The sequence below is a fragment of the Mus musculus genome, chromosome 12 (assembly GCF_000001635.26).
Source record: "Mus musculus strain C57BL/6J chromosome 12, GRCm38.p6 C57BL/6J".
In the NCBI taxonomy this organism is placed as follows: domain Eukaryota; kingdom Metazoa; phylum Chordata; class Mammalia; order Rodentia; family Muridae; genus Mus; species Mus musculus.
Genome location: NC_000078.6, coordinates 23,361,608 through 23,372,315, shown reverse-complemented (window position 1 = coordinate 23,372,315; position 10,708 = coordinate 23,361,608). Strand labels below are relative to the sequence as shown.

Below are 10,708 nucleotides of genomic sequence, written 5' to 3'. Positions count from 1 at the left end.
GCATTGTGGCTCACACCTGTGACTGCTGGACAGGGGAGTCAGGAAGGTAAGGGTGCAGGTTGTCCTCAGCTACATAGTAAGTTTGAAGCCAGCCTGAGCTACATGAGACCCTATCTCAGAAAACAAATAAACAAATAAAATTACAAAGGAAAACACGACAAAAGGTCCTACAAGGTACCTGTCCATCCAGCCAATTCCCCACTTCAGTCAACTTTACCTTTCCAGTAAGTTCTTCCACAGGAGGCCTCCACTCACAAACCCATGTGACCAGTTCTCACAGATGGCAGCAATGGCCACATGCCCTTGTGCATAATCTTCTTCCATTTGTAGATCTCTCTCTGTCTCTCTGTCTCTCTGTCTCTGTCTGTCTCTCTTTCTCTCTGTGTATGTGTGTGTCTTTGTGTCTGTGTGTCTGTGTGTATGTCTATGAGAGAGAGACAGCATTTCTCTGTGTAGTCCTGGCTATTCTAGAACTTGCTCTGTAGCCCAGGGTAGCCTTCCTTGAACTCCTATCTGTCTGCACTGTCACTGAGTGCTGGGGTTAAAGGCATGCACCACTACTGGCCTTCCTGTTCTCTCTTTTAATATAACTTTTGTAGACAGGGTCTCATGTAGCTCAGGCTGACAATGAACTTGCTATATAGTCATAGATGACCTTGAACTCCTGATAATCCTGCCTCCACCCTCCGGTTCTGGAATTACAGCTGTGTGGCACCTGGCTACCTGAGTTGATGATTATTTCTTTTTTAAATTAGGTATTTATTTCATTTACATTTCCAGTGCTATCCCAAAAGTCCCCCACACGCTCCCCCACCCACTCCCCCACCCACCCACTCCCACTTCTTGGCCATGGCGGTCCCCTGTACTGGGGCATATAAAGTTTGCACGAACAATGGGCCTCTCTTTCCACTGATGGCCGACTAGGCCATCATCTAATACATGCAGCTAGAGTCAAGAGCTCCGGGGTACTGGTTAGTTCATATTGTTGTTCCACCTATGCGGTTGCAGATCCCTTTAGCTCCTTGGGTACTTTCTCTAGCTCCACTATTGGGGGCCCTGTGAGACATCCAATAGCTGACTGTGAGCATCCACTTCTTTGTTTGCTAGGCCCCGGCATAGTCTCACAAGAGACAGCTATATCTGGGTCCTTTCAGCAAAATCTTGCTAGTGTATGCAATGGTGTCAGCATTTGGAAGCTGATTATGGGATGGGTCCCCGGATATGGCAGTTTCTAGATGGTCCATCCTTTCTTCTCAGCTCCAAACTTTGTCTCTGTAACTCCTTCCATAGGTGTTTTGTTCCCAATTCTATGAAGGGACAAAGTGTCCATACTTTGGTCTTCGTTCTTCTTGAGTTTCATGTGTTTTGCAAATCGTATCTTATATCTTGGGTATTCTAAGTTTCTGGGCTAATATCCACTTATCAGTGAGTACATATTGTGTGAGTTCTTTTCTGATTGGGTTACCTCACTCAGGATGATGCCCTCCAGGTCCATCCATTTGCCTAGGAATTTCATAAAGTCATTCTTTTTAATAGGTGAGTAATATTCCATTGTGTAAATGAACCACATTTTCTGTATCCATTCCTCTGTTGAGGGGCATCTGGGTTCTTTCCAGCTTCTGGCTATTATAAATAAGGATGCTATGAACATAGTGGAGCATGTGTCCTTCTTACCGGTTGGAACCTCTTCTGGATATATGCCCAGGAGAGGTATTGCTGGATCCTCCAGTAGTACTATGTCCAATTTCATGAGGAACAGCCAGACTGATTTCCAGAGTGGTTGTACAAGCTTGCAATCCCACCAACAATGGAGGAGTGTTCCTCTTTCTCCACATCCTCGCCAGCATCTGCTGTCACCTGAATTTTTGATCTTAGCCGTTCTGACTGGAGTGAGGTGGAATCTCAGGGTTGTTTTGATTTGCATATCCCTGATGATTAAGGATGTTGAACATTTTTTCAGTGCTTCTCAGCCATTCGGTATTCCTCAGGTGAGAATTTTTTGTTTAGCTCTGAACCCCATTTTTAAATGGGGTTATTTGATTTTCTGGAGTCCACCTTCTTGAGTTCTTTTTATATATTGGATATTAGTGCCCTATCTGATTTAGGATAGGTAAAGATCCTTTCCCAATCTGTTAGTGGCCTTTTTGTCTTATTGACAGTGTCTTTTGCCTTGCAAAAGCTTTGCAATTTTATGTGGTCCCATTTGTCGATTCTCGATCTTACAGCACAAGCCATTGCTGTTCTATTCAGGAATTTTTCCCCTGTACCCATATCTTCGAGGCTTTTCCCTACTTTCTCCTCTATAAGTTTCAGTGTCTCTGGTTTTATGTGGAATTCCTTAATCCACTTAGATTTGACCTTAGTACAAGGAGATAGGAATGGATCAATTCGCATTCTTCTACATGATAACTGCCAGTTGTGCCAGCACCATTTGTTGAAAATGCTGTCTTTTTTCCACTGGATGGATTTTGCTCCCTTGTCAAAGATCAAGTGACCATAGGTGTGTGGGTTCATTTCTGGGTCTTCAATTCTATTCCATTGGTCTACTTGTCTGTCGCTATACCAGTACCATCCAGTTTTTATCCCAATTGCTCTGTAGTACAGCTTTAGGTCAGGCATGGTGATTCCACCGGAGGTTTTTTTATCCTTGAGCAGAGTTTTTCCTGTCCTAGGTTTTTTGTTATTCCAGAGGAATTTGTAGATTGCCCTGTCTAGTTTGTTGAAGAATTGAGTTGGAATTTTGATGGGGATTACATTGAATCTGTAGATTGCTTTTGGCAAGATAGCCATTTTTACTATATTGATCCTGCCAATCCATGAGCATGGGAGATCTTTCCATCATTGGAGACCTTCTTAATTTCTTTCTTTAGAGACTTGAAGTTCTTATCATACAGATTTTTTACTTCCTTAGTTATAGTCACGTGAAGGTATTTTATATTATTTGTGACTATTGAGAAGGGTGTTGTTTCCGTAATTTCTTTCTCAGCCTGTTTATCCTTTGTGTACAGGAAGGCCATTGACTTGTTTGAGTTAATTTTATATCTAGCTACTTCATTGAAGCTGTTTATCAGGCTTAGGAGTTCTCTGGTAGACATTTGAGTTGGTTGTTTATACAGGGGAGGACGTGTTTAGATAAGTAAATGTGTGCTTTGCAAGGCAATATCAAGCTGCCTTATGTCTGTGTTGGACAAGGAACTTTAAATATCTCCTAGTCATCTAGATAAGTAAATAAAATATGTACATAGAATGCTAACAGCCTGGGAAAGATGTGAAGAAGACAGGGGAGGTAGCAGGTAATACTGAGTGCATGTCTCATCTTCCTTAACGGGACCTAGCACCTAGAGCTTAGAATTCATAAGCCTCTGAGCAGTTCAGAGTGGATTCCTTTAGGACTTGGGTAGAGGAGACTCACCCACACTAGTTCTTCTACATATTTCAAAAATAACTGAGCTATGCAGGTGTGTTACTGTGAAAGAAAGAAACGAAAATTGAGGAAGCGAAGTGAACGAGTATTAACGTCCAGTGGCCAATCACTGCAGGATCTCACACTTTGGCCTTGTGGGAGACTGCAGTGGGGTGTGCTGGCCAATGAAGCACAGTCCTGAATTTCCATTGGGGCTGTTTCAGCTGGTAACATTCACATCGACATTCACCGACTGATTGATGCCAATTCTAGATCTCCCTGACAGAACAATATCTCATAAGCATAATAAAGAGTGGGGACTCCCATAAGGTCCCCAGCTGTCTCTTCTAGGGTTAAAACAGCATGGCATGTGCTGGTAACTTGTCCCAGTATTATATGGAGGGGGACAGGGAGGTCTTGGGGGTTCTAGAAGCTCCCTGTAAACATGCTTCAAAGCTTTAATACCTGGGTCCCCATGAAACCCTACTTACCCAGATTAACCCAGAAATCTGGGTAAGAATGGGGTTTTTAAATGTCATTTATAAAATTAGGGTTGCTGATAAATGAAGTTGAACTTTGAAGGGACAAAGCCATGTTCCTGTTCTCCAGTTTCATCCCTGAGTCCACTCAGGATGGGTGTCAACCTAGTTCTAAATTTACCCTAGCTGTGTTAGCTAAGAATGTGAACCACTAACATCCACTTATGCAGGCATGATTTATTTACTATGCAGCATCAGCAAATGTATCTGTGGCAAGGAAACAAACAAACACACCGGGTCCCCCACGAGAAAAAGAACTAGCTTTTCAAAGTGAAGAGTCAGGATTGGGTCCATGAGACCCCTTTGCCCCAAGCTGATGAGCTGAAGGGTTTGTTTCGATCCTGACTCTTGTTTAACTCTTACAGGACATTTGACAAAGCTTCCTTCCACTGATTTTAGCTTGCCTCTCCCTGTCCCCTTATACCACGATTCTGCATGCATACTCCAAATAGACTGTATTTAGCCATAAAAAGATATCCTTTCTGTCTTTCCTAGAGTGTTCTGGGTTTTGCCATGTTATATAGAACCATTTTGTACCTCCTGAGGAGAGCCATCCTGGAAATGCTAAAAGTCAGAGCTTGCACTATCATGGTCTTGAGTTCTTCTGGCCCAGAAGATCTCAACCTGTGTTATCATAACCCCTTTGAGGATCGAATGACCCTTTCACCTAAGACCTTCCTGCTTATCAGAAATTTACATTATGATTCATAACCATAGCAAAATTACAGTTATGAAGTAGCAACGAAAATTACTTTATAGCTGGGTGTTCACACAACATGAGGAACTGTATTAAGGGGTTGCAGCTTTAGGAAGGCTGAGAACCACTGCTGTAATGGATGGCACTGGACATACAGAGGATATTGCTTAGCCAGCATGGTGGTAGGGTGTGAGCCAGACGTGGGGTTTCAGGTATCCACAGCTCACCTTGTGTCTTGGATTGCGGGTTCAGTCTCCACTGCCAGCTGCCATGGGCAAGCAGAACAGCAAGCTGGGTCCTGAGGTACTGCAGGACCTGCGGAAACACAGGGAGTTCACCAACCATGAGCTTCAGGAGTGGTACAAGGGTTTCCTCAATGACTGTCCCACTGGCCACCTGACTGTGGACAATTTCAAGATCTAGCCCAACTTCTTCCCCTACAGAGACGCCTCCAAGTTCACTGAACATGTCTTCCACATGTTTAACACCAACAGTGTCAGCACCATCGACTTCCGAGTGTTCATCATTGCTCTGAGCATGACCTCTCGGGACAAGCTGGAACAGAAGCTGAAGTGGGCCTTCAGCATGTCTGACCTAGACAGCAATGTCTACATCAGCTGCAGTGAAATGCTGGAGATAGTGCAGGTACCTGCACTTGACAGGGCCTGGAGCATGGGGAGTGCAGGGATCCAGGACCCCCATCCCCAGCCCCATACACCAGGTCATTCCTCTGCCCACTTGCTACCTGGTGTACTAAAGGACTGTATGTCTTTGCAGAGAGTAACGATAAAAGCCAAGCATCTATCGATTGCTTGCTGGACACCTGGCCCCAGCTGAGCTCATCCATCAGGGTTATTCACACAATTCTATAAAATGGGTATTTTTTTTAACCTCTAATGAGAACTGAGGCTCAGATAGGTGATTAAGAATTGTCAAAGCAAGAACTGGGAAAATGGCTCAGTGTTGAAGAACACTTGATACCCAGCATGAGGACCTGAGTTCTGATCCCAACACCCATGGAAAAGTCAGGAGTGCTGAGCGTGCACGAAACCCTAGAACTAGGGGACAAGTGAGTCCCAGAAGCTTGCTGAGCAGGCAGCCTAGCTAAAATGATAAGCCCCGGCTGTGTTCAGTGATAGAGAAAAGGGAACCTTGTGAACACCGGTATTCCTGTTTGACCTTTGCATGGGTGGGTGTTCATTTGCACACACATGTATAGCATACACACACATTAGCTCTTTATAGGGCTTCCTATAGAAATCAGAATGACACAGTAAAGGATGAGTCAGCAGTCAGTTCTTCACAGGAGCGGTGCTTATGTGCACCCTGCATCCTTCCTGCTCCATGCTCTAAACCATCTCTGTATTTGGTCCAGTGGGCTGACTCTGTGGTTAAAGGTGCTTGCTACCAAGCCTGGCAGCCTGGGTTCGATCCCTAAGACCCACATGGTAGGAAAAGAGAACCAGCTTCCACAAGTTGTCCTCTGAATTCCATGTGAGATCATCTCCCTCAAATAAATAATTACATACTTCCATAAAATAAGTAAAGTAGTTATATACAGTGCCTAATACAATATCTATAGATGTTAATAATAATTTGTATTGTTTGGGAAATAAGAAGAAACTGTGTACCTCCAGTTTCATTTTCTAGACCATTTCCCACCTTTAGTTTGTTGAATCTGCCGATTCAGGACCCATGGGTTGGCAGGGCTCAATGTATTTCCCTTTTGACCTTCCCTCCAGGATTTCCCAGCTCCCCACCAAAGATTGTCCTTTCAAACAGATGCTTTGCCACACAACCTCCCCTCTACTCCCAACCAAGGAGCTCTCCATTCTTCCATGCCCCAGCTGTATCCTGTGCTCTTGAACATCACTTAAACTTTCCTGGCTCCCTTTGCCCAGCACCTTGTCTGTGAAATTTGTTCTGATGAGAGAAGGGTCCTGACTCTGCCCTGTCCATGCTCCTTGGTTAGCTGAGCAAGGACCATAACTCACCCTCTGTCCTCCAGAGCACACTCACAGATGCCCCTTTGCAGGCCATCTACAAGATGGTGTCCTCCGTGATGAAGATGCCCGAGGACGGGTCCATGCCCGAGAAGCGAACAGACAGGATCTTCAGGCAGATGGACACAAACAATGAAGGTAGGAAACATGGTAGGAGTGAGCACGTGGGGTTGGAAGAGGGGATTGGGAGAGCGGGTGCGGGTGGGGAGAGGGGAGTAGGTGAGTCTGTGAAACTGTTGATGGCACAGAGGTGTTTGGTATACAGTCTCTGCCGTATGCAGGACTGCCCTTTTCCAGCCGACTTGATTCAGCTCTGATTGAGGGAGGGAGACTAGAATTCAGGGTCAGGTACACCTAGTCTGCATCCTGCACCCTTCCTAGTGCTCTATAACCATGGGCATGTCAATAGATCCTCTGAGCTGTAGGCTTCATCCGTGTTGTCTGAGTTATGGTTTCCATTGCTCTGATGACACACCATGACCACAAGCAACTTGGGGAGGAAAGGGTTTATTCACTCACAGTTTCCACATAACAGTTCATCATCAAAAGCAGTGAGGGCAGGACTCAAACAGGGCAGGAACCTGAAGACAGGAGCTGATACAGAGACCATGAAAGGGTTGCTACTCACTGGCTTGCTCCCCATGGATTGCTCAGCCTTATTTCTTATAGAACTCAGGATCACTAGCCCAGGGTTGTACCACCTACAATAGGCTGGTCTCTGCTCCATCAATCACTAGTTAAGAAAATATCCTCTGGTCAGACATGGTGGCACATGTCTTTAATCGGAGCTCATAGGAGACAGGAGGCTCTCTGTGAGCTCAAGGCTAACCTGATCTAAAAGGTGAGTTCTAGGACAGCCAGGGTTGTTACACAGAGAAACCGTTTCAATAAACAAAACAAAACCAAGAGGGGAAAGGAGGGAGAGAAGGAGGGAGGTCGACAAACACACAAACAGAGCAAGCGAGAGGGAGAGGAGAGAGAGAGAGAGAGAGAGAGAGAGAGAGAGAGAGAGAGAGAGAGAGAGAGAGAGTAGAGAATGCCCTACTAGTTTTCCTGCAGACATTTTATACAGACATTTTCGCAACTGAGGCACCCTCTTTCCTGATAACTATAACTTGTATCAAACTGACATAAAATTAGCTAGCACACATGTTGACAGAAACAGTGGTCTTACTATTTCCACAAGTATATATGCAGAGGGGAGGAAGGTCACACTGGTGGCTGAGAGGTGAGACACTGAATCAAGGGGCTTTGAGTCTCGACATTCTAAATGGCCGTCCACGCCATCATCCAGGGATGTGAGGTTCCCCGGATACTCATGGGGCTCATCAAACATAGAAGCCACTGAGCCTCATTGTACCTAGGACTCTGAGGTTCTACCACAGCTGCAAAGCGGCAGGTCTCAGGAGGAGGTGAGGTGGTGAGAGGTCCTGCTGTGCCTTGGCTGAGTTTCTCACAGGACCTCAGCAAGGGTGAGGTAGCTGCATGTTGAGTTAATTCTGCCAGTCTGTGGCTTTGTAGAGCCAAGACTGGTTGGGTTTTGTTCCAACAGGAAATGCAGCATTAAAGCATGAAATGCTCCCCAGATCGCACTGAGATTGAATGTAAGCTAATGCACAGGAGAGAGCAGTGAACAGCCTCCAGTGATCTGTGCAGGTGAGCTGAGGACCGGGCTCAGCGCGACTCAAGGCTCCATGGAACTGTAGACAGCAAAAGCTTTCCAGACAACAAGGAAATGCTTTTCAATGCACACAAAGCAATGCAGCCTCTTGCCTGGTGCTGCCTTTCAGCCATTTTCTAAAGTGTTCTTTACTCTCTTGTGTACTCTGACACAGAGGCTTATGTTCCAACAGACCATACTGAGGCTTGCCCACTTCCCAGGTTTGGCTTTCTTCTCTGTGAAATGGGGATAAGCCCATTGGCGTGGGTGTGAGGCTAAAGTAGCCCTTTGTTGGTGGCACACTTAACATGGAGGGCCATTGTTTCTGATTGTCAAAGCAAGGAGCTTTAGCAGTTTCAGAGTGGAGACCGCGTCCCCACTATGCACTTGTCCAATTGTTTGTGTTTCACGATGGAGGCCATTGAGCACATACTCTGCCCTGTAAGCCAGGGGCCACTTGCTAGCACTCAAGAGATGAGAAGTCTGGGCTGTCAGAGAAACTGGTACAGAATAGAACAAGAATAGGGCAGCAAAGGTGGATAGCTCTCAACACCCGAAGCTGGCAAGAGTCTACACTAGGGGGCACTGTGATAGTTTTAATGTCAACTTGACTCAGTTTAGAATCACCTCAGAATTCTTTTTTTTTTATTTTAATTTTTATTTTAATTTAGATTTAGTATTTATTTTCTACATGAGCGTTTAACTGAATGTATGTTTGTGTAATATGTTAGAGGCCAGAAAAGTGCACTGGGTTGCCCTGGAACTGGAGTTACAAATGATTGGGAACCGCCCTATGGATGCTGGGAACTTTATCCAGGACCCTCTGAAAAAGCAACAACTGCTCTTACCTGCTGAGCCATCTCACCAGCCATAAAGGAGAGTCTTTTTTTGCTTGTTGGTTTGTTTTTTAGAGACAAGGTTTCCCTGTGTAGCCCTGGCTGTCCTGGAACTTGCTGTTTAGACCATGTTGGCTTCAAACTCAGAGATCTACCAGTCTGCCTCCTGAGTACTGGGATTAAAGATGTGTGCCACCACTGCTCAGCTCAGAAGAATCTTAGTGAAGAATTATCTAAATCAGTGGTTCTCAACCTCTGGGTTTCAACACCTTTCGGGGATCAAATGAACTTTTCCCAGAGGTGGCATAAGACCAACAGAAAACACAAATATTCATATTCAGATTCATAACAATAGTGTAATCACAGTTATGAAGTAGCAGTGAAAATAATCTTATGATTGAGGGTCACTACAACACAAGGAACTGTATTAAAGGGTGGGAGCATTAGGAAGGCTGAGAACCATCCATCTGGATCATAGCAGTCTATGAGCATGCCCGTTGGGGGTTGTGTTGTTGGTTAATTGATGTGGGAAACCCCATTACCATTCTCTAGACAGGGGGCCTGAACAGTGTAATAAAGGGAAAAGAAGAGTATCAGATTAAAAAAGTGCAGAGTCTCATTATGAGCCAGGTGCTCATACCTCTATTCTCTCTGCCCTGTGAGGTTTTAAAGCCTTGACTTCCTGAAGTGATGAATTGTAACCTAGAAGTAAACCAAAGAAAACTTCCTCCCTTAAGTTGCTTTTAGTCAGGGTTTTTTTTTATCACAGTAACAGAAATGTAAATTGACCTGCAGCCATAATTTGTCCTGTCTCCCCAGCTGCCCCAGATCGTGGCGGCTTTCCAGGCCTCTAGGTGGGGCTATCAGCTTACTTCAGGCCACAGTGTTCATTACCAAACCTAACCTGATAACTAGTGCTCAATCCCCATGACCTACACCTTGAAAGGAGAACCAGCTCTTACAAGTTGTCCTCTGACCACTTGTGTGCCTGAAAATGGCATATGTCCCAATATGTGTGTGTGTGTGAGAGAGAGAGACAGAGAGACAGAGACAGAGAGAGAGAGAGAGAGAGAGAGAGAGAGAGAGAGAGAGAGAGAGAGAGAGAGAGAGAGAGAGAGAGAGGGAGAGAGAGAGAGAGAGAGGAGACTGGACATTGTCCATTTTCCAGAGGGTTCCAGACTTTAACTAGAGCTAATTGTCAGTCTCCCTCTTCCATTCCTCAGGCAAAATGTCCCTGGAAGAATTCAACAAAGGTACCAAGAGGGACCCACCCATTGTCCGGTTGCTGTAGTGTTACCCCAGCAGTGCTAGCCAGTTCTCAGGGGAATGGGCTTTTACACAGGTGTGAGAAACACAGGCTTGACCTGCCATCTTCAATTTTGCTTACAAAGGTGGATTTCTTTGTGATTTCTCCTGCTCTCTAGGGACCTGGGTCCAGGCAGCACATCACACTCACCTGGTCTGGCTGGATGCAGCTCCCTCCTCTATCTGATCCAATAGATGTCCCTCCCCATCCAGTCCAGACTGGTTCCTTCCAAGGTCCAAGTGTTCTGGGCTGTAGGGCTCCTTC

At 45.4% G+C, this 10,708-nt stretch overlaps 1 pseudogene; it reads left to right on the top strand.

Moving 5' to 3' along the window:
• The first annotated feature begins 4,891 nt into the window (after positions 1-4,891).
• On the top strand, positions 4,892-10,521 carry Gm9285 (annotated as a pseudogene).
• Positions 10,522-10,708: the final 187 nt, after the last annotated feature.